At 40.6% G+C, this 22,247-nt stretch overlaps 1 protein-coding gene across 3 annotated transcripts in view; it reads right to left on the bottom strand.

The window, feature by feature from the left end:
* si:dkey-97m3.1 (fatty acyl-CoA reductase 1) overlaps positions 1-22,031 on the bottom strand; it is a 35,629-nt gene extending 13,598 nt beyond the window's left edge. The window contains exons 1-2 of one of the 3 annotated variants that reach the window (XM_027008683.2): positions 17,264-17,525; positions 15,824-15,944 (exon numbers count right to left, since the gene is read on the bottom strand). The gene's annotated coding sequence lies outside the window, so the exon portion shown is untranslated. Of the gene's footprint in view, positions 1-15,823; positions 15,945-17,263; positions 17,526-20,139 lie in introns of those variants that run through there. The other 2 variants (XM_027008684.2, XM_027008682.2) reach the window with 2 other exon arrangements.
* Between the last annotated feature and the right edge of the window lie 216 nt (positions 22,032-22,247).

Genomic DNA, 22,247 nt, shown 5'->3' with positions numbered 1-22,247 from the left:
TGTGGAGCTCTTTAAAGATGACTGCATGTAGTTATAAGAGTTAGCGATGTAACAGACAAAACACAGACAGACACCTTCACTTGCAAGCGCACACAGCTCTAGATTCTTCAGTGCTTACTACCAGAACGAGTATAATACCACCTGATAACACTCCCTCAACGTACAACCTCTATACACACTCACTCAGTTTCTCTCTCTCTCTCTCTCTCTCTCTCTCTCTCTCTCTCTCTCTCTCTCTCACACACACACACACACGACACAAACAGTAATGTTCTCATTACCATTACTTTTTAACTTCCTCCGAAGTTCAGTTTAGCTGCATGTTTTATGAAATTCTTTTTTTGCTTTAGTTTATTTTAACAACATATATCTGTTTATATTTTAGTTTTCAGTTCCCAAAAGCATAGCCTATGGTTTAAAGGCTATGTGGCATCTGTCAGCATCAATTTAGGAGTAATAACCTTTTTGGTTTTTCATGCAAATGCAGATGTGCCTCAACAGTGAATCAGTAACTTGTTCAATAATGCTTGTTCTAAATGGAAACTAAAATATCTTTTTAAAAGCATATTACTACCAAAGCAAATTTGAATAAGAACAGATCATTGCTTTCATTTTGGTCCAATCAACAGTTTTGCTTTACAAAAATAATTTTTCCTCCAGTTTGTTTAGGATACAAACAAAAGTACCCTGAAACACACGTGTTTAATAATTCCATTACATATACAGCCAAGCAAACTAGAAAAACCTACTGTTAAGTCTCATGTGCGTTAGTGTCTCAGAATACAAGAGGCGAAGAGAGGACACAAACTGCGTGTGTGTGCACGTGTGTGTGTGTGTGTGAGTGATGTGTTGATGGCCAGCACAGATGTCAGGCACACTGTAAGCAAATTACATTAAGCAACAGTAGGGAACTCTATCTGCCACGTGAAGCAGTGCATCATGGCTTCTGTTCTAAGAAACATGCCATACATCCACTTCAATTCACTGGAATTCTTGTCATATAACATCCATATGGGGAGCCGCCAGGCTCTGCTCACTAGCAGAGCTCCATCTGCTAGCAAGCGTCAGACATATTACAAAAAACTACACCAGCCGTTTAGCTTGTTACTAGGTGATACAGCCTGATGCTAGGGAACTTAGCTCTATGCTACACTGTTAAAACAGGTTTGTCAGTGAAGTTTTTGAAGAGCCAGGAATAGGTGAAATGTTGTAAATAATACAGTTAACATTATATTTGTAATTACATTTAAAGTAGAAGCAGGAACATCCAAGTGACACTGAAATCTTATTCCCAGTCCAGATCATAATCAGAAAAACTATTGCCAGTACTTGATTTGGCCAAATGATGCATGACCATGTATGGTTCTGTTTTGCCATCTTTACCAAAAAAACCAAAAAAAAAAAGCCAAATAAACTAATGCCATTTACCCAACATATTTCGTACACCAAGTAAATAGAAAGAGCAAATGAATAACCCATTGTATATTAGCTAACAATGATCTGAATAGACAAAAAAAATGCTGCATTTCCATCCCACTACACTGAAATGAGACATTTCACTGTCAATTTACAGGAAGAATCATACAAGGTGACCATTCAGACTGCCCAATGATGATAAAGAAATAATTCAAAAGAAGGACTTGTTCTATTTAGTACTCAACACTAGGTAGACTAGGTTCCTACTTCTCTACCAGCTCTCGATCACTGTGTGATCTGTCCAAAGACATGAACGGAGAGTCTCGCTGTGTGCCAAAAAAAAAATCTAGCATGCTAAAATATCTGCACCTGCCAGTCCAAATCCGATAGGGTGAAGTGTTGCGACCATGTTATGATGAGTAGTGGGTGTGGTGTTGAACTACAACCAATGAAAAGGGATGTGTGTGCACGCTGTTAAGAGAACAATATTACCAAAGCATTATAGCAAGGAAAATTAACAACAAAAAAGGCAACAATAATTGCAAAATAGTTGACAACAGTAGCATTAGTGAATACAAATAATAATTTAAAATAAACTTTTTTCAACATTTACAAAAAGATATTTATTAAATATATACATATACTTTATAAACATACATATATATTAGTATATACATACTCCAGGCGCCGAGCTCAGTATCAGAACTGCTGACCTGAGATTGAAAATCATAGCTAAACTGGACAGACTACCAAGCAACAGCAGACTACCAAGACCAAGCGAAGTACCTGAAAGGCTGCTGGAAGATGTGATACAGCCAGTCCCTACTGTGACCATCACTGAAACCAACAAGCTGATATATGCCACAGCAACAGTGATACTTGAGATGCCATGAGCCATTCAAAGTGCACTCTCGGAGGCAGGGTAATAGCATAAGAACACACCCACGAAATATAGAGACTGAATTATACTAGAAAGGCATATAGGAGAAGGAGGCATCATACAAAAAAAGCCCAAATAGTTAGACCTAAGAGCTGACCACAACAACCTCCCTGAACAGGATCCAGTAACCATCATGCTAGCAGATGTGCAAGAAAGGGACTCAAGTATGAAGAGCTGGACAGCTCTAGGTCCTGACATGGACCACTCCTACTGGCTGAAGGAGCTATCTGCACTCCATTAATGACTGGCTGCACAAATGAACCCGCTTCTAATTAATGGAACCCAACCTAAACACCGATCCTGAAGGACCCCATAAAGGGGTAATTCCATCCAAATACCGGCCGATAACCTGCCTCACTACATGGAAGCTCCTGTCAGGCATCATTGCAACTAAGTAAGCACATGGCTCAATACATGAGCGGGACCCAGAAAGGCATTGGCAAGAACACCAGAGGAGCCAAGCAGCAGCTGCTGGTGGATAAAACAGTCACTCAAGACTAAGACCAGACAGACCAACCTCTCCACCGCATAGATTGATTACAAGAAAGCCTTTGATTCAATGCCCCACACATGGATCCTGGAATGCTTGAGGCTGTATAACATCAACAGGACACCAAGAGCCTTCATCAAGAACTCAGTAGGGATGTGGAAGACAACCTTAGAGGCCAACTTCAAGCCAATAGTACAAGTCATCATCAAGTATGGGATTTACCAAGGAGATACCCTGTCCCTGCTTCTGTTCTGCTCTGGCCCAGACTCTCTCAGTGAAATCACCACCAAGAATAACTACGGATACTGGCTATGAAATGAATCAACCATCAACCTCCAGGATATCATCTCATCAGGATATACAGAAATTATATCAGAATGTCATTCGGACTGGAGAAGTGTAGTTGTATGGTTACAAGGAAAAGGAAGTTGGCTAGAACAGAGGGGATCACACTACCAGAAGGTAATATAACAGATGTTGCAGGCAGCTACAAGTACCCTGGAATCCCTCAGGCAAATGGGAATCATGAAGAGGCCACAAAGAAAGCAGCCACAGCCAAATACCTACAAAGAGTGAGGTCCTGAGAAGTCTGCTGAATGGAAGAAACAAGATCGGAGCCATCAACTCCTATGCTCTGCCAGTCATTAAATACCCCGCTGGCATAATAAACAGGCCTAAGTAGGAGATCGAAGCCACTCACTTCAAGACAAGGAAACTCCTCACAATGAATAGAGGGTTTCATCCCAAATCCAGCACTCTGAGATTGTACACTAAGTATAAAGAGGGGACAGAGGATTAGTGAGCGTCAGAGCCACTATACAGGATGAAACAATCAAGATCCAGATTTGGCTGTAGTACACCAGAATGAGGGTCCCAAGTGAAGAAGTGCTTAGTGAGTACTGAGACAGCAGAAACCAAAAGAGAATGGAAATGTGGAGGTGCAGGGACCATCATGGCAGGAAAAACCCTTGCATAGTATGTACCAGTTGAAGTGGCCAATATGGAGAAATCCAGCAATGGCTTGAAAAGGCTAGCTTGAAAGACAACACAGAGGCACTAATCATGGCAGCATAGGAACAAGCACTAAACATGAGATCAAAAGAGGCTGGGATCTACCACACTAGGCACAACCCCAGTCGCAGGCTGTGCAAAGATACCCCTGAGACAATCCAGCACATAAGAGCGGGATGCAAGATACTAGTAGGCAGGTGTACATGGAACTCCATAACCAAGTGGCTGGTATAGTGTACAGAACATCTGTGTTGACTATGAGCTGGACGCTCCAAGGTCCAAGTGAGATGAACCCCCAATTGTGGTGGAAAATGACTGTGCTAAGATCCCATGGGACTTTCAGATACAGACAGACAAGATGGTAATGGCTAACCAACTGGAGATAGTAGTGGTGGATAAACAGCAGAAGAGGGCCATAGTGATAGATGTGGCAATCCTGAGTGATAGGAACAAGAAAAACCTGAGAACCTGGGCTGAAGGAAGTGCTAAAAAAAATTAAAAAGATGCGGAGGGTGTACCCTGTGGTTCCTATGGTAATCGGGGCACTAGGGGCTGTGACCCTCAAACTGGGAAAATGGCTCCAACAGATCCCCGGAATCTCAGTCCAGAAGAGTGTAGTCCTGGGAACAACTAAGATACTGCACAGGACTCTCAAGCTCCCAATTTCAATTCTGAATGAAAAAAAAAAAAAAAATCATTCAGAATTGTAGTAAAGTACACAGTTTCCAGAGAAACAAAACTTTTCGGACAGAAGTTTTTCAGCTGTGCAAGCAAAGTGCTTATGAATTAGTAGTAGGAGGAGCCAGTTTACATATGAAAAAATAGATCATAACATTCATTCCATGGGGTTCTAAAGTTCCAGGAGTACAGAGGAGTTCTTTTTCTTTGAGTATCCCCAATTTCACTGCTGCCATAGCAACAACTGGCAATGCAAAAAGATGTCATTAATGCAGTGTGCATTAATATAAAAATGCCTTGCCACTGAAAAGGACAAATCCTCAATTCTGATGGTCTGAGGGGGTGTTCAGCAAACCAATCAGCAAGTCTTCTCTTGGTGTCTACAATGTAAAGTTGGTTACAACTCCCGAAGTATTGCATGAGGAGGAATGTGTGATAGCCAAAATAAAATAACTGGCAAAAAAGGATTGGTTGTGTTAATATATTTACATGTAGCACATCTGGAGCGGTTGGAGGCTACAATACCACAGCCACTATTTGAATGATCATTTATCTTTGACATTTTTGTCTTGTCTGCGAGAGATTAGTGGAGAATCCTTAAAAAGGGATGTGGTCTCTGCATTGTGGATTTTGGAGGATTCTGAAGTGTTTATCATCAGTCACCATTTTATTTGTAGGATGATAAGTGAGCACCAAGGAAATTCTTGTAGTCTTAACAGTAGATTGTTTATAGGTTAGTGCATCCACTCTCTGAACATGTAGAACATAAGAAAAGGCATCATCTATGACTCTCAGGAAACCCAGTTTTGAAGATATTCAAAAGACATTTGCAGACATTTGCATGCTTTTCTGGAGGAAAAGTCTAAGTAGCTTTGAGTAAGGGATAAGAGTGTTTAGAACCCTTGGGATGTAAGAACTGTACTGCAAATAGAGCCTGTAAGTTTATAAGAGATGGTGGTATTTAAACATAAATTGACAAACTTCACTGAACCATCCAAAAAGGCAAGGATGGGCTATACCCCACGTATATTCAAGAGCCGGGTGGAACTTGCAGAATAAAAAAATGAACAGTTGGAAGTCTTCTAATGTGCATGTTGCAATACCTAAAATGTCATCAATGTAACTCAGAAATTGTAAGGGTACAGGTCCCGTAAATTATCCAAAAAATGTTTCTCAATGAATCCAATAAAGTGGTTTGCATAGGATGGTCCCATTTTAGTACACATACCAACTCCTTGGAGTAAAAGGTGAAGCAGTTCAGAGTTAACAAAAGTACCAATATTCTTATAAGAATCTCTGTGGGAGGATTTCTCGCAGGTCTTGCATAAAGAAAATATGTTTTAAAGCTCTCAAACAATCTTCCTTAGGGATGACTGTGTACAAACTTTTAATGTCTATAGAAAAAAGCAAGGAGCTGGCAGGTATCATTTACTCAATTAATTGTAGAATGTGTTAGACTCTTAACACACTGGACAATTGTTTGAAAAATATCATCCAGAAATTGGGATATTATTTCTGTTGGGCAGTAATAAGCAGATGCAATAGGGTGTCCAGGATACAGCGAGGATTATCTATATTAAGATTTCGTGCACAACCAGGGAGGTGTTCTGCTGAAATGGCATGATTAATAGTGGATTGGATGGTAGGCTGTAAGTGTGAAGTGATGCCAGAGCTGTTGTGCTTTAAAAACTAGTATCAGAAAGCTGCTTGATTGCTTCCATCTTGTAAATATCTTTTCTCCACCCTTAGCAGCTGGCTTAATAACAATGTTACTTCTGAAACAAATGTCAGCAATCTTGCTGAATTCAAAAATTCACCAAATTGTATTTTTAAATGGGACTTTATAACGCATATGTCTGAGAAATGAAACCTTCCAAGTTAGTAGCCCCGTAAATGAGAGCCACGTTGTGTTACATTAATGTGTAAAGATGTCTGACGTTCTCAAATACTCCTACCAAATCCGTCCCAATAGCTCTGACTTCTGAATGAAAATTTCATGCTTTTGGCGCACTCATGCAGCCAAAGGTGCTTCCCAAACAAGGTTGTGCTGCTCAAGACGACCTTGATAGAGAGCCCTGGAGCAGATAAGCAGGTCCCGATTCCCCAGGAGTACGAGGACTTGGGGCAGGTCTTTAGTCCCAGGAAGGCCACTCAGTTTCCACCCCATCGGGACTGGGACTGCGCTATTACCCTCAAGGAGGGGGCAGTACCTCCCAGGTGCAGAATCTATCCCCTCTCCCAAGAGGAAGAACAGACAATGGACCAATACATCTGGGAGGCACTGGAACAAAGGTACATCTGCCCCTCTACCTCTCTGGCATCAGTCGGGTTCTTCTTTGTGAAGGATGGGGGTCTAAGACCACGTGTGGACTAACGGGGGCTAAACAAGCTGCTAGTGCAGTACCCGCATCCCCTCCCCCTGGTTCCAACAGCAACTGAACAGCCGAGAGGAGCCAGGTACTTCACCAAGCTAGACCTGCGTAGTGCCTACAATCGAATCCGGGTAAAAGAGGGAGACGAGCGGAAGATAGTTTTCAGCACTGCCACTGGCCATTATGAGTACCTGGTCTTACCGTACAGTCTGGCCACGGCTCCGTCTATATTCCAGGCCTACATTAACAAGGTTCTAAGGGAGTTCTTGGGAAGATCCATTGTCGCTTATATTGACATTTTGATCCATTTCTCTTCCTGGAACCAACATGTGCGCGACGTGCAGGCCATGCTCCGAACCCTACCACAGATCCACTTGTACTGCAAGGCAGAAAAGTGAGTTCCACTGTAAGGAGGTTGACTTTCTGGGTTATGTCATCCAAGAGGGAAGTGTATGCATGCAACCAGGCAAAGTGGAGGCAGTAATGGCTTGGCCGAGACTGTCCACACGGAAGGCATTACAGTGTCTTCTAAGCTTCGCTAACTTTTATCAGAGGTTCATCAAGTCCTTCAGTTCGCTAGCGAGACCCCTCACCGATCAACTCTGGGGACCAGCCTGAAGGCTCAAATGGACCTCCGAGGTGGAGAAAGCCTTCGAGGAGCTCAAGACCCCCTTCTCCAGAGCTCTCCCGGCAACACGGTTGCAGAGGCCCTGTCGACAAGTTTGGAATCTGTTCTCTCCACCTCATGCTTTCTAGCATCTCTGGAGTGGGAGCTGGACCGACAGATAAAGGCAGCCAAGCCCCATCCACCGTGCCCACCCAATCATCGGGGTTCACACATCACGTGGGCGCATACATCAGTGGGGATGGGACACCCTGGCGCTACTCGCACCGCACAGATGTTGGTGGGCTGTGATGAATAAAGACGTAGTAAGGTACGTGGCTTCTTGAATGGACTTTGCCTGCAGGTAAGCCTTTACCCCTGCCTACATCCCTCCGACCATGGTCCCAACTGGCTCTGGACTTTGTTACGGACTTACCTGCTGCGGAAGGCAACACCGTTATCCTGAGCACATTCTCAAAAATTGTTCGATTTATCCCTTTAGCAGCCCTGCCCACCACGTTGGAGACAGCCGACACTTGGCGGAACAGTCTTCAGGCAGTTTGGTCTACCTGAGGACATTGTTTCGGACCGAGGCCCTCAGTTCAAGTCGCGGGTGTGGAAGGAACTGCTGGGTAAGCTCAATATCACGGTCAGCCTAACTTCCGGCTACCACCCTCAGGCCAATGGGCAAGTAGAGCGAGTCAACCAGAAACTAGGTAACGAGGAACGAGACGTGGAGCACATACCTCCCATGGGCGGAGTACACACAGAATTCTCTGCGGCACACTGGAACTGGTCTCACCCCTTTTGAGTCCGTTCTAGGGTTCCAATGGCAGGGAACACCTCTGCATCAGACCAGCCAGCAGTGGAGAAATGGGGCAAGGAGTGTGAGCGAACCTGGGAGGAGATGCACCAGGGACTATGTAAGGTGATCACTGCCTACAAAAAGAAAGTGGATCGGAAATGTGGAGACTCCACAAGCATCCCGGGCCTTTCACGTGTCCGTGAAAGCCTGTGAGAGAGGGTCCCCTCGCTGAGGAGTAGGGTCCCTCAGGTGACCCACCCCCACCTCTGAAGACAGAAGGGGGCCTGGCGTACAGAGTGCAGACCCTGCTAGATTCCCGGAGGAGAGGGAATAGGAATTCTGTCACAATAGGCCGGTCTCCTACCGGAAGAGACATGCCCACTCCAGATAGGACCTTACCACTTACCTGCCCCGCTTGCAATCACCTGTCTTCTGATAGGAGACACCTGCTCCTCATTCGACCTCTCACTATTTATACTCCTACAGGTTCGGAAGGAGAGCACTGCAAGTGCAAGCAGACGAGACCACAAGTGCCTGTTGGTGCAACACTACTCCGATTCAAGGGAAGTAACGTAAATTGTAACAAGCAAATCTTACATTTTGCAGCTTTACTAGCTGTAAATTAAAGCTTTAAAACTTAATCTTATTTTTGTCAATATTATATTATCTGGGAAATCGTGAGCGTGAGATTCTTTGGTCATCACAACCTTTGTTTTTAAGCCTCCACTGTACCAGTTTCCCCATCTTTCTGATTATCGCTAGTCTGAATGAAGTCAGGAGACATGTGAAACCTGGCTTTCGAAACTTCGAATCAGATTAGAGCAATTGATTCAAATGTTTCAAGGCATTCGTTCAACTGAGGAAATTCCCCCATGAAGAGCACCTGATTTGCAAATATTGCTCTCATGAAATTACAAGAACTGTACCTCAAAATGGAGTGTAAACCACTGGCTACATTGTTTTTTTCTGCACTACTTTGTACAAAAACAAGAAATAAAAAGAAACTGTGGAGCACGAATTGGTTGGGAAGATATGGGTAGCAAGGACCACATTCTTCTAAGAGAGCTGGGGAAAAATAATGTGTAGTGTGTGAGCATTGGAATTAGGATAACTTGGTCAAATTTAGGCCCAAGGAGGGAGACTCTCTCTCCAAATCTTGAGTTCATCCATATTTTCTTTTTTTTTTTTATTTCTCACTACAACTTGTACAGCACTCCACCTTGTTTTCTTTAGACTAAAGCTGCATTTTCAATTTTAATAATCAAATCATTTGCCAGGTCTCAGGCAGCTTGATTCCAGAGAGTAAAACCAGTTTACCTAGGTGTGGACTAAATTATGAGTGACAATAATGAATCATTGGTAATTATTTTTAGTCTAGGTTTATGATTAATTTGGGTCTGAGAAACTGGAGACAAGAATATTTAGACTAACTTCTGATTGCAAATATGGGTTTTGAAGGAATTGCTGGGAACAAAAGCCCTGGGTCCAACATCTTAGGAGCCATCTCGAATCTATGGAATGCAAACTGTCAGTTATCATAATGTTCTCTACAAATAAAAGTGCACTGTAACTTAGTAGTAACAGTACAAAAAAAATCTTATTTCCATCCATACATACATGTATAGGGGAGTGAGAAAGCAGGAGCGCGAGGGAGGAAAGGGGTAGAGAGAGTGAGAGACAGCTGGCAGATAAAATGTTCCATTCTATTAATGACATGGACACATGGTCTCTATACCAAAAGTCCACAAGCATTTAATAAATCAAATAAACTTCAGGTGTGGGTCACATAGCAGTGCACTGCATCATTCTTGACAAGTGTCATAAGAACTGAACGAAGTGTCTGTATACTGAGATAAGGTTTATGACATTTACTAATGTAAAGAGGTGAACTGGTAGACAGTTGTGTTGAGCTGGAGAAACTGGGTGTTTTACAACTTAACAGACTGTGACTACCAGTGGCAAACAAAGGGAAAACATCCTCCAGCCAGAATCCAGGAAATCATCTACACTGGACAGGACATCACACAGGAAATGGGTTTGGTCCAGCATGTGTGTGTGAGTGAGCAAGTGAGTATTGTGCAGCTTGAAGTGAATTTGAATCTGGCAGTTTTACTTTCAAGTACAGGTATGTGTGTGCATGGTAAGACAATCAATGCTTTAATGCATTGGAAGCATGGTCTTGTTTCTCACTCCAGCTTTTGCTCACTTCTCATATTGTTTGGTGATTCAGACAAAAATATTGAGAAACAATAGTAAATTGAGAAGACAAGTGAATACCCGATTCAAGCTGGGAAAAGTAACTTTAACAGAGAGATATATTAAAATAGCCTGAATGGGAAGTGAATGTGAAAGGCTGAAAAGGGGAGGGGTGCATGGCTTTAACCAATACTGAAACATGTTTCAGCACAATTTAACCACTGAACAGAACATACTTTGACTCACCGTTTTATGATACTCAATGGTTAAAAAACAGAATCCAGAAGAAAAAAAGCTTACTTTTAAAAATACATTTACATGATAGCTTGGTTTGTTTGTGTTTTGATTGAGTGGGCTTTTACATTTTTATTTGGATGACCATTAGCTTGAAAGGTTGCAATTTTTAAAAATAATGAATTCAAATGCACTTAATGGTTATGAGTGTGCAAAGCCATAAGTGTATTTATTTTTGATGGTGCTTAAACCATTAGTGAAAAACCAACACGACTTACCACAGATCTAGCATGCTGGTTGATTTTATGGAGTGAGTGTTTTGGTTCTTGTGGTTTTAGGCATGTTGTTAACTGATCTCTAAAAGAAAAGCTTGTTTCACATACCAGGATTTACTACTTAGTCAACTTTAATCTTAGACTGCTCCAACCTTGGACTATGTCTCAAGACAGTGGACCACCTTTTGTGGGGCTCCATTGCTGAGCAAACTCTTGTTCCTCACCTAACTTGTTCAGTGGGTCCTCAGCAAACATCACACTTGTGCATATGTCAGTTGTTCAAGTGCAACTACATAGTGGTAAGATCTATAACAATCTGAACACAGCATAATTTTTAAGATTACAGATTAAAGAAAATAGTGTCACAACTGTTACCTCATTCCCTCACAGTGGAAACCTAATCCAGATTCTTCTCTGGAAATGCAGCTATAACTTACGGTGAAATAATTATGGCTGCAGTGCAATTATTATGCAAGGACAGCCTGGCCAAAGACCATATGAAATACACACTGTAGCTAGTGATTCTAATATATATTGATATATTAACTGACAACTTTAACAGTGATATTTAAACTTCCCCTCTTAACATAATCAGCCATTTTCTTGCAGCAATCTCTGCTTTCCTTGGCAACAGGAAGAGTTCACATTTAAGAAATGTTATGGGCTAATCCTCTGCTGAGATGTACGCTGTGTGATTCATCTACAACTGGCTGTTCAATATCATGCCTTAAAATGTACCTACCCTCATTTAACCACAGCTGTTACTAAATCTGAAAAAGAGTTAACCATTGAATTGTCATCAGGCCCTCTGTCTCAATGCTTTCAGAGGAATTCCATCTGAGCTTTCTCCTTGTGTGTTGATGTGGGGAATGTTAAAATTGTAAAGGGGAAAAAAAAAAAAAAAAAATCAAAAAAAAAAAAAATCGGGGGAATAGTCGATTTCACCTAAGGAGATAGGGGTAGAATGGAGGTGTTGAGGTCTGAATCTGAACTACATTTGGCTACACGCACAGAACCAAATACTCCACAGTTTAGGGGATCTCCCCTTATTTTTGCTATTCAAAGCAAAGGTTAACATTTTCTCCCCTCTTGTGATTTGAAGAATTCATTTGAAGTTATAATTGAAATATTTAAAAAAATAGATACATGTTGCATGAGATTGTAATAAAATTAATCAAAAAGGAGTGCAAACGGCAGTTTTTTTCCATCCTCTCGCATTTCCCCTTCAAACCAAAGTCCAGGGTGCAGGTCCCTACAACGTAGCCCCAAAGCCTGCTTCATTCATCCTTAGGGCTGACACAAAGGAAAAATACATAAATAAATTGATGAATTAATAATTCTATATCTGTTCATGAGCACTGAAACCAAAAATAATTATATTTGTAGCTGATCATGAGCCTGTCATGTGATACTGTGTATGGTATTTACTGGATGCTTCCATCATATGTTCCAGTCAGTGAATCAAATGTTACTGTTATATTAAGGTGATGATGTTGAAACAGGCAGAATAAATTTAAAACTGAAGTATCTTAGTTCAGTGCCACCAATATGTATATTTACCAATGGCAGTATAGGCTAATGGTTAAAATTATAGTCCAAAAAAAGACTGAAAGGAAAATCTTGTATACTGTAAACTTGTATACTGATAAAAGCTATTTGCTGCTGGCTACCGGGGTTACAATTCTTTTTTACATTTTCTGTTTCAGCAGTAATAATGAAGAATTCAGCCAACAACAACAACAAAAAAGATCAATTTTAATTCTTTGTATACTGCTGTCCTTGTTAAACTTTCAATAAAGTAGAATTGCTTAGGTTTTCAATTGTTAAAAGTTGTGTTAATGTAGAATTGACTTGAATAAGTGTTCTTTTGCTCTGTTCATTCAGCAACTGCACCCCAGCCTCAGGTCTAAGCAGGTTCCAGGGAGAAAAAAAACCCGTTTGTGTGTCTGCGTGTTATCAATTTGCCCTACATCATGGCTATGTAGCAACTCCTTGGGCTGAGAAAGACTGCCATCAATGAATGCATTGCTGGCTATTGCAACTCACAGTACTCTGTAGGCATTAACTATCACCAGTATTGATGTCTCATAATGCTCACATATTACATTGGCATTACAGTAATCATATCCTTGTTGTATTGTTTCCTACACTTTTGCTTCTGTTAATTTACTTTAGAGTTCAGGAACTCAAAACTCCATCATTCAGTGAATTGTAACTATTGTTTGAAAACTGAAATTTGTGTCCCTTTTGGAAGCTATTTAAGGTAAGAATAAAAATGCTTTGTAAAAGCAATAGATTTACAGTTTTAGTTTAGAAACATTGGCAGCCTTTGGTCCTACTGCCTGCCCTTGAGAGTTAGACCAAACAACAGTCTGATAACGAGGGATAAATTCAGCAAACTCCACACACACACACACACACACACACACACACACACACACACACGCACACACACACACAGCACCACAACAACCAAAAATCAATTCACACAGCCTCACCTGTTTGTGTGTGTAGAACAACATGTGAAAAAAGGTCACCACATCAGTGCCATATGCATCTGAAGCACGTAACAGACATGTGCATCCCTAGGACATGTAACAGTTTCCCCATGAAGAGCATGCACACAGTATTAGCAGTGTGTGTGAGAGAGATTGAGGTAGAGATACCATGGTGTCCTGTGTTTGGCTTCACAACCTTGCACAGTCTGTACAAGGCCTGTACTGGGAATGAATACATTGCAGCCTACTTGCTCTGTGTAACTTTGCTGGTACATGTGCATCTGTGAAAAAAAAAAAGCCTCAGCAATTACTTTTAGCACTGTGCTAGTGATAACAGTCTCAGTATAAGACAGCACACTAGTGGGATGAATTTTTGAAAGTTTTAATTTTTTTGAAAGTTTCACGTGTGAACATCTGTTTCAACACCAAACCAACTCTACTGCACAATCAAAAAAACCAAACAAAAAACCCCCACAACCTTCAAAACCAATCTGAACAAATGGAGCATACAAGGCCTGTGAGATTAGAACCAAAAGCCTAGTTCCTTTTCTCATTTTGTGACTGCACCTTATGATCCTGTAGCTTAAATGTTATCTGTAATGTACCATAGCAATGACCTCAGATCTCATGTCAGCTTTAGAAAAAGGCTCCTATTCCACACAATCTGCGTTGAGATAAGAAAACACACACACACACACACACACACACACACACACACACACACACACACACACACACACACACACACACACACACACACACACACACACACACACACACACTCCTCTAGTCCCTGCATTTCCTTAAAAAAACAACAACAAAGAATTACTGGACATTATGTCCAGTAATCAATGCTACCCTGGGCTGATTCCAGGACAGTGCAAACTCTAGGACCTACAGAACCGCTATCTATCTACAGGTAATGCAAATCTGTAAATGCAATCACTACTTCAGGCAAAGGAAGCACATCTCTTGCAGCATCCAAAACTGGAAAGCCTCACTGCATAACTGATCTCTAAAGAGCTCAGTATGGGTACATTCGCGTTATTAGTATTCCTGAATATCCATACAAGAGAGGGATATCCCCTCCTAGGTCTTGTTATAGGCACGACACTGCTGAGTGTGTGATTTCTGTCTCCTCATGTGAGGGATGGCTGCCAGGTGCACACGAATTCACATTGCGCCGAGATGACACACACTGGTTACACACAAACTGCACTTTCTGGCTGAATGACAGTACCATAAACACCTTTCATAAACAAATATATTTGTTTTTGATCTTTCATGCCCATCATGCCTATTTGTTCCTACCCTGAATCAGAAAACCATCTTCATAGCTTCACCAGGCTTGTTCTGTGTATTTCAAGACATTGTACATTCACACTACCAGTGCTTTAACCATTACTGTAGGACATTGATGCAGGCTTCATTTTTAGATGGTTATTAGTACAGAGCAGTAATGGCATGGGAATAGGATAGTGGTAAAGCACGGTTTGATCTAATTAGGCTCAGGGTATAAATAGATGCAGAAGTAAGTCACATTAATCATATCCCAGTCCAGAGAAATAGAGAGATGAAACAGTTTTCTATTATTTCAAAGGGAAAACAACAAATACAGCAAATGTTTGAAAAAACAATAAAAAAAAAAAACTCCAAGCAAACAAATTAAACTGCTTTTTAGCTCCAGCTTCAAGAAACAAACAATTTTTTTTGTTGTTTTAGCTTCAGAGATATACTCAAAGCTTCAGAAGAGTAGGAAAGTTCACTGAAGTGTGCAAGGGTGTTGTGAGTAAGGGTAACACAATGGCTTTTTTGTGTTCAGTTTTCTGCAATTCTGCCTTTGATAAAAAGAGCAGAACAGAACCACAAGGCTGGAACCTTAGAAGATAGAAACTTACAGATGTTTGTTATGACAAGTGGCAATAAAATAAGACTTAGTACAGGCCTCAGTGGAGGTTTAGGGCTAGGATTAAAATCAGGACCAGATATCACAGACTGAAACACACACACACACACACACACACACACACACACACACACGGGTAGACAAACATACAAGCACAAAAATACATAACCACACACACACAACCCCTTAGAGTGCAAGGCATACCAGCTATGAGATGCAAAGGGCACTTCTGATTTCAATCACAAGAAAACAGCCTACATTGTCATACAGAGTTCAACTCTGTGTGTGTATATACACAGTAAATGAGTAACATTACCATATGGTAAAACTTCATGCTGTCCTCATCTTGCCTAAATTAAGATCATACTACAAACACTGAATCTTTTCTTCACTCCTACCTTTAGACATTAGAGCCCACTTCTCTTGCCGACTTGCATTAGAAGCCCATAAGCTGAACACTGGAACCTTTTCTCTCGTATGTTTTGGATATGGCCCTGTCTGTCTCTTGCAGTATCAATCCTAGCGCCAGGGAAAGAAGCAAGGCAACTTCAGCTAGTGCGTAACGAACGAATCAGGAAAAAGCGCGCCTTTACAACCTAATATAGAGTTATTTATATGCTCTTTTAAATACTAAGATATTGCATTAATTTGGCCAAACTAAGAACAGAACAAATAATTCCAACAGTCGTAGTTACTAGCCGTCTCTGCTATCAAAAAAGTACAAAGCGTAATCCAACATCTGCAAAATTAAAATATTAAAGTCAATTTAATAGTAAAAGTCATTTTAATGATCATGAAAACTAGCATGGCAGCAGTAAGAACACTAACGCTAGCTAGTTTTAAGTCGAGATAAAATATGAGGAAAAAAAATACATAAACGTGTTGACATTTTCTATAACTCGTTTGTTTTTGCCCCATCCCCCTTTATAAGATTAAAGACCTAATGTTTTTATATTTAAGACTTTTATTCTGTGATGCCTCAACTTGGATAAACTACATATTTTCCTGTAAAGTTTGGTCCAGAGAATAATGCCAGCCATATTTTACTGAGACTGGAAAAAAACAAAACAAAACACAAAAACTTCTAATAGTTGTCTCCATCCGCTACAAGAAATCGCGTCTTCCTGTTGTAGTAACGGTTTAACAAAATATGTTGAGATTAAATCAGTAATTATGAAATTGTATAGTCTAGCTATCTGGAAATACGGGTAGCTACAGCCTAGATTCTGTAGAGGACTCAGCTGTCAGCGGCACGGCCTTTGATATTTCCGTGAAGAGCGATGCATTTACACATGGTGAGGGCGTCGAATGAACACGACAGCCTGCTGGCAAATTCTTTCCAGTCGCACCGTTAGTTGGATCTGAAGCGCCGAATCATTACGATAGTCGGAGCCATCACCATCCAAACACACGGCTGTGATTTTGATGATGATTCTCAGTTAAACGTGGTCATCTTTCTCCTAACGTTTAGCTAGCATTAGCTAAGTTAGCTGCTGACTGGTTGCCTGCTTGCTACTGGTAACATATTCTAGTCTTTGATTCGGCATATCCCAATCAAAACATGGAGAGCTACCCAGCATTTGCTAAAGAAACATTTTCCGTTAGCTAGCTAGCTGTCGAAATGTATATAAGCTCAGAACACTCCCGAAACCATCAAACTAGGCTAAGGGCGGAATGTAGTTAGGTTACGTTAACACACGCCAACACCAGCTAACGCTCCATCATAAAATATAGTGTTAGCCAAGGAAGATGCATCATTAAATCTCAACGATTTTAAATTGCCAAGGCGTCTTCACAAAAGTAACCTTTTAAAGCAGCTGAAAATAAATTGTCCATACCTTGACCATGAATTTGTTCTTGTGCCGAGGTTTCAGTTTTGCTGTTCGACAGCTGAAACGTCTTCTCTACCTCGAAACCCGGCAGTTCTCCACTACCCTCATTCCCTGCTCGCGGTCAAGACTGCGCGCGCGCTGTCCGCGCTGGTCTATTGGCACACCGCTCCTACTGTCCTGAATCGTTACGGGAGTGTGCTCGCCTTTAACATCTGGAAGGCATAAATGCTGACCACTACGTTGCATCGACACCCTTATTTTAGACCGAACGTTCGACGCATGTAGGAACAGGAATAGATTACCAACTATCTGGGTTGTTTAATACAGTTGTATTGGTTGTTCATTTTAAATTATATTAAAATTACTTGAAACTGAACAGAACTAAAGAAAGAACTAAACAACGACCGGCTCTTTGGTGGCTTCAGCATTCTGAAGTTTTAAATTCAACGAATTGAGCTGGCTAGTAGTTAATGCATTTCTAGGGCTGGATAATCTACATAACTATGTGTACCTACAGCGCGTGTAGTCTGTATAGGCTAACTGTAACTAGCTAAGGAGTATCGGTGTGAAATTCCAGTTAGTATTCGTCCCAGACATGTTATATGCATTCAGCAGAGCGCATCACTCATATGGAATTTCCTGACCTGCAGATTATCTATTACAAGCGGTGCCAGACCAAGGCCAGGAGGATTGTGAAGGACCCCACCCATCCCAGCAATAGGCTCTTCTCTCTGTTGAGGTCAGGGAAGCGCTTTCGCTCCCTGAAGACCAAGACAGAGAGATTGAAGAGGAGCTTCTTGCCACAGGCCATTTGGGCCCTGAATCAGGACAACTGAAACTGTGGGGACCACCACGTGACTGTAAATCTGTAAACTGGAATTGTACATTGTGTACATACACATACATCCATATATACACATTGTGTACATATATACACATATTGTACATTCATTGTTATATATTTTTTCTATTATATATTTCCTTATGCACCCGTTTCTTTCCTCAGTCTGGACAAAGCACTCACAAAACCATTTCACTATGAATTATACCGTGTATGACTACGTACGTGACAAATAAACCAAACTTGAACCTCGTCTGAACCCATGAACCATTTCTGCCAATTACCACATTTCAGACATGTACCTGCACTTTGAAAAGAATGAAAAACATTTGGATTGAAAACACACTGCTAAGGAAAGACTAAGGGCAGATTGAAAAATACTGGAATTTTAATTTAATTATGAACTTCACATCTAAAAGACAGATTTGAGATCGGAATTGCTTTGGTTATAAGACATGAATTGTATAGTCAGGTACTCAACAGTAAAGGGCAGAAAATAAGTTTACACACAAAGTTAAAACAACTCTTAACAGGTCATTGGGTGTATAGTAAAAGCTTCTGCTCCATTTTTAAAAAACACACATATCCAAGCATAAAGTGTGGAGTCATTTTACACGAGACCTAGAGTGGTCAAGCATTTTTAGTGTTTTCCATGCAAGAGCCATTGGACTATAAAGACAAATTTAAAGTAATTACACTTAGACTTACTGATCCAGTAAATTATATTTTCATTGTTTTATTTCTTGAGACAACCATATCCATAAAAGCCATTTTGGACATAAAGCAAACATTATAGAAGAAAGCATTAGACACCTTGCTGTGGAATGATCAAAGAGCTGGATGTCATGAACAAGTTGGGCAAGTGTTCAGGAAGCCACGCCATCACTTCCTCTAAAGCTCAATGTTCTTTGTGTCCCAACTCAACAAAAGAGGATGCAAACAGGTGAGAACTGAATGGTCAACTGTTTTTACATCCTCTAACAGCTAACCATCTGATGTCCTATAGAGTTCTCGCACAAACATTGGGTGGCTAGAAACAGCATGACATGCCAAACATATACTCCAAATGCAAACACTGTCATTGCACAGGGTTGCTCCATCACAGTGATTAAAACCATATGCCTTAATTGTTATATACACTTGTCAGCCCACAAGACTCATCTTAGAACCCTAAAACAACCTAATCAAATGCACCACAACAAAACTTTTACATACCACAATTCTATCCACATTACACTTGTCACTATTTGCTGACAGCATTCCTTCAAATACAAATAAGTTAATATCCCTTAGTTTAAACAGTAAGCAAAGTACAGCACAAAGTTCATGCAAATGACCCATAATTACATATTTTTTGCCATCTAAATGGAAAGAAAGAAAACTGGACCAGATCCAAAATACCTGTCAATACTGACATTTTGGATGGTTTAAATCATGGCATACCACAAAGCTGGATGAGTAGTATGCAATAAACTTTGTGAGCAAGAAGAGCCTGTTTTACAACAGAGGCTGTGAATGCTATACAAATTACAAATGGACACTCTTAGAGGATCTTAACAGTACATATATAGGACATTCACCAATGCATACTTTTGTAAAAGGTACCACCTTAGGCCTTCTTTAAAATGCACCACCACCAGTACCAGGACAGACAAGTTTAATACAATTTTAAAAACATAAAACAACACACTGAGTGGAAAATCTGGTTCTGGGTTTAGGCAGAAAAGGGTTTCACTAACATTTAACGTGGTTACCATCACACGTGCAAAAATCATTTCCTCAATACAGTTTGTGATAACTCAAATTTCCACACCACAACTAATAAAACCCTACATTACAGAACTCAGAATCAAAGAAAACACTCATAGCAAGAACGAACGTATCGGGACCAAACGTAGAGGGAATCAAAAACGTGACTCAGCCCCCTGCACATAAAATACAAAACAGATTATCCCGCATCATAAATTAAGAACAAAATCAACATTAAAACGCAACATATTTAAACCACATCATATTCCATATTTACCGAAATTGCGCTTACCCACTTAATGTTTTTACCTTTCCCACCGCTCTCCTTTCATGCAGGACGGAACCTACTACGCTGCCACACTATTTTCCCGTGTCTGTTCGCGCCGACTAAAACACTTTCCACCCGCACTTTTAGCCTATGCCCTCTTTATACCCGCTCAATTCGTCGCACTTAAATACATGTGCTCATAACGAACGGGGATCCGTGCATGCGTCATTCCCTCAGTCGCTCACTTAATCCTATTCCGTTTTCACTAGATCACACTTTCAAAAATATAAAAACCACAAACACTGCATCCACTCAAGATCCACATACTTTGCAAAATGTGCACTGGTAGGAAAACACACAGGCCTATTCGTTATGTTATGTTAACAGTATTCAGGACTTGCGGCTCTAAACAACTCTTACAACGGTACGGACACAGATCTCGAGCTCAACATACAGTGCCTGGCATTCAAACATACATGCACATTATCCTTACAAGTAAGTCATGCTAGTTAAAACGAGTCAGTCATTGGTTAATAGTGCAATCTCATTCTACCAGTAATATTCACTTTAAAAAGTCAAGATATTCAACAGGAGAAAAAACAGTTTCCCTGTCCGAGTTATACAAAAATTATATTACGAGTAATCATTATCAAGAATTTCAGTGTCATTAATTAAATGAAATTATATTATGCATTACAATTACAAATTAAATTATGCACCGTTAAACTAAATACAGCATTTAGCTATTAAACTAAACAAATTATGTCATGTTCAAAATATCAGAACACCTCAACAAATGTTTGCATCCTTTATTTTTAATAAAGGGTAGATTGCGCTAGATTATTCAGTCTGCGTAGTGTATACATGGCAGGTAGTCTCCATACAGTTCAAAGTTGAATATTATTACACATAATTCTGCTTGCCTTTCATACTTGAATTCAACTGGCGATAGGTTTGAGAGACGCGATGCTGGATTTACACGAACCAGAGCGGCTGTTTTTCAGGAGTGTCAGCCAGGTTAACGGATTAAACCTGGGTATACACTTATGATGTTGTATACGACTGCAGATCACGAAATCTTTCCATATTCGTGAGATACAAATCTTTGGTCCTTTGAAGATGTAATGTGTTATGCTCTTGAGGCGTTAACTCGACTGTCAACGACAAAAAGCAGCATAAGAAATTCGGGAAATCCCGAATCGTGACCACTTCTTCGACGAACGTACGCAAAAAACCAATAACGAGCGGCCTGGAATTATGCTCAACCCACATATCAATTTAAGATCAAAGGCAGTATAGCGAAAAGTAAATAAGTATGAGAGACGCGTGAGGTGGTGTGGAATTGTGACAGCAAAGAAAACGTGTCTCCTTCCGCATGTGGCTGAAAAAAATTGAAAATCGCATTAAAGCTTCGCCGGATTATTACCAGAGAAACGTAGTCCCACTTTCAGCACAAGTGAGCTCGTTCTGTCCGTCACGGAATTTGGACAAGATTTCTGATGCATCTCGAACGGTGCAAGATGGAAAAAAAAACCTACACGACCCACGTTTTTAAGGAACCTACTCCAAGTTTTTATAATTATACGTTCAATGCGAATTTTATAGAGCAAGTCTTACAAAATCTCTTACACGAGAATAAATCAAGATCATGCAGCTGTAAACTCTGAGGGAGAAAAAAAAAACTAAATTATTTCCTCTCAATACGTTTCATTTTTAGTTAACAAGGCTGCCCTCGTGTGACAAGACAGCGGATTAACTAATTTGCTCAACGTCTGACACGTCTTCTAGGAACAAATTTCTTGTATTCATAACATTTTTTCCTTGGCATGCACCTCACCCCCAATTTCGCGGCATTCAGTTGTGACCACTTAAATTCAAGCAGCTCTTGTTTCTACACTGGAGTAAATGACAAGACTTCCACGTGAGACACGACAAACTTAAAAATTCGCATTCATTTTGCTTAGGTGGCATGAAAAAGGTACAAGTCAAAACAGAAATCAAACAGATTTGAAAAAAATTTATTAAATTGTCAAAACAGCTACAGCAGCAAACGACAAATTTCCCAAATTAACTTGTGGGCACCTAATTGAGCACAATTAGCCACATTCCAGGGATTTTATCCAGTCTAATTA

This window comes from Electrophorus electricus, chromosome 2 (assembly GCF_013358815.1).
Source record: "Electrophorus electricus isolate fEleEle1 chromosome 2, fEleEle1.pri, whole genome shotgun sequence".
NCBI lineage: Eukaryota > Metazoa > Chordata > Actinopteri > Gymnotiformes > Gymnotidae > Electrophorus > Electrophorus electricus.
This window is presented reverse-complemented; position numbering and strand designations above follow the sequence as displayed.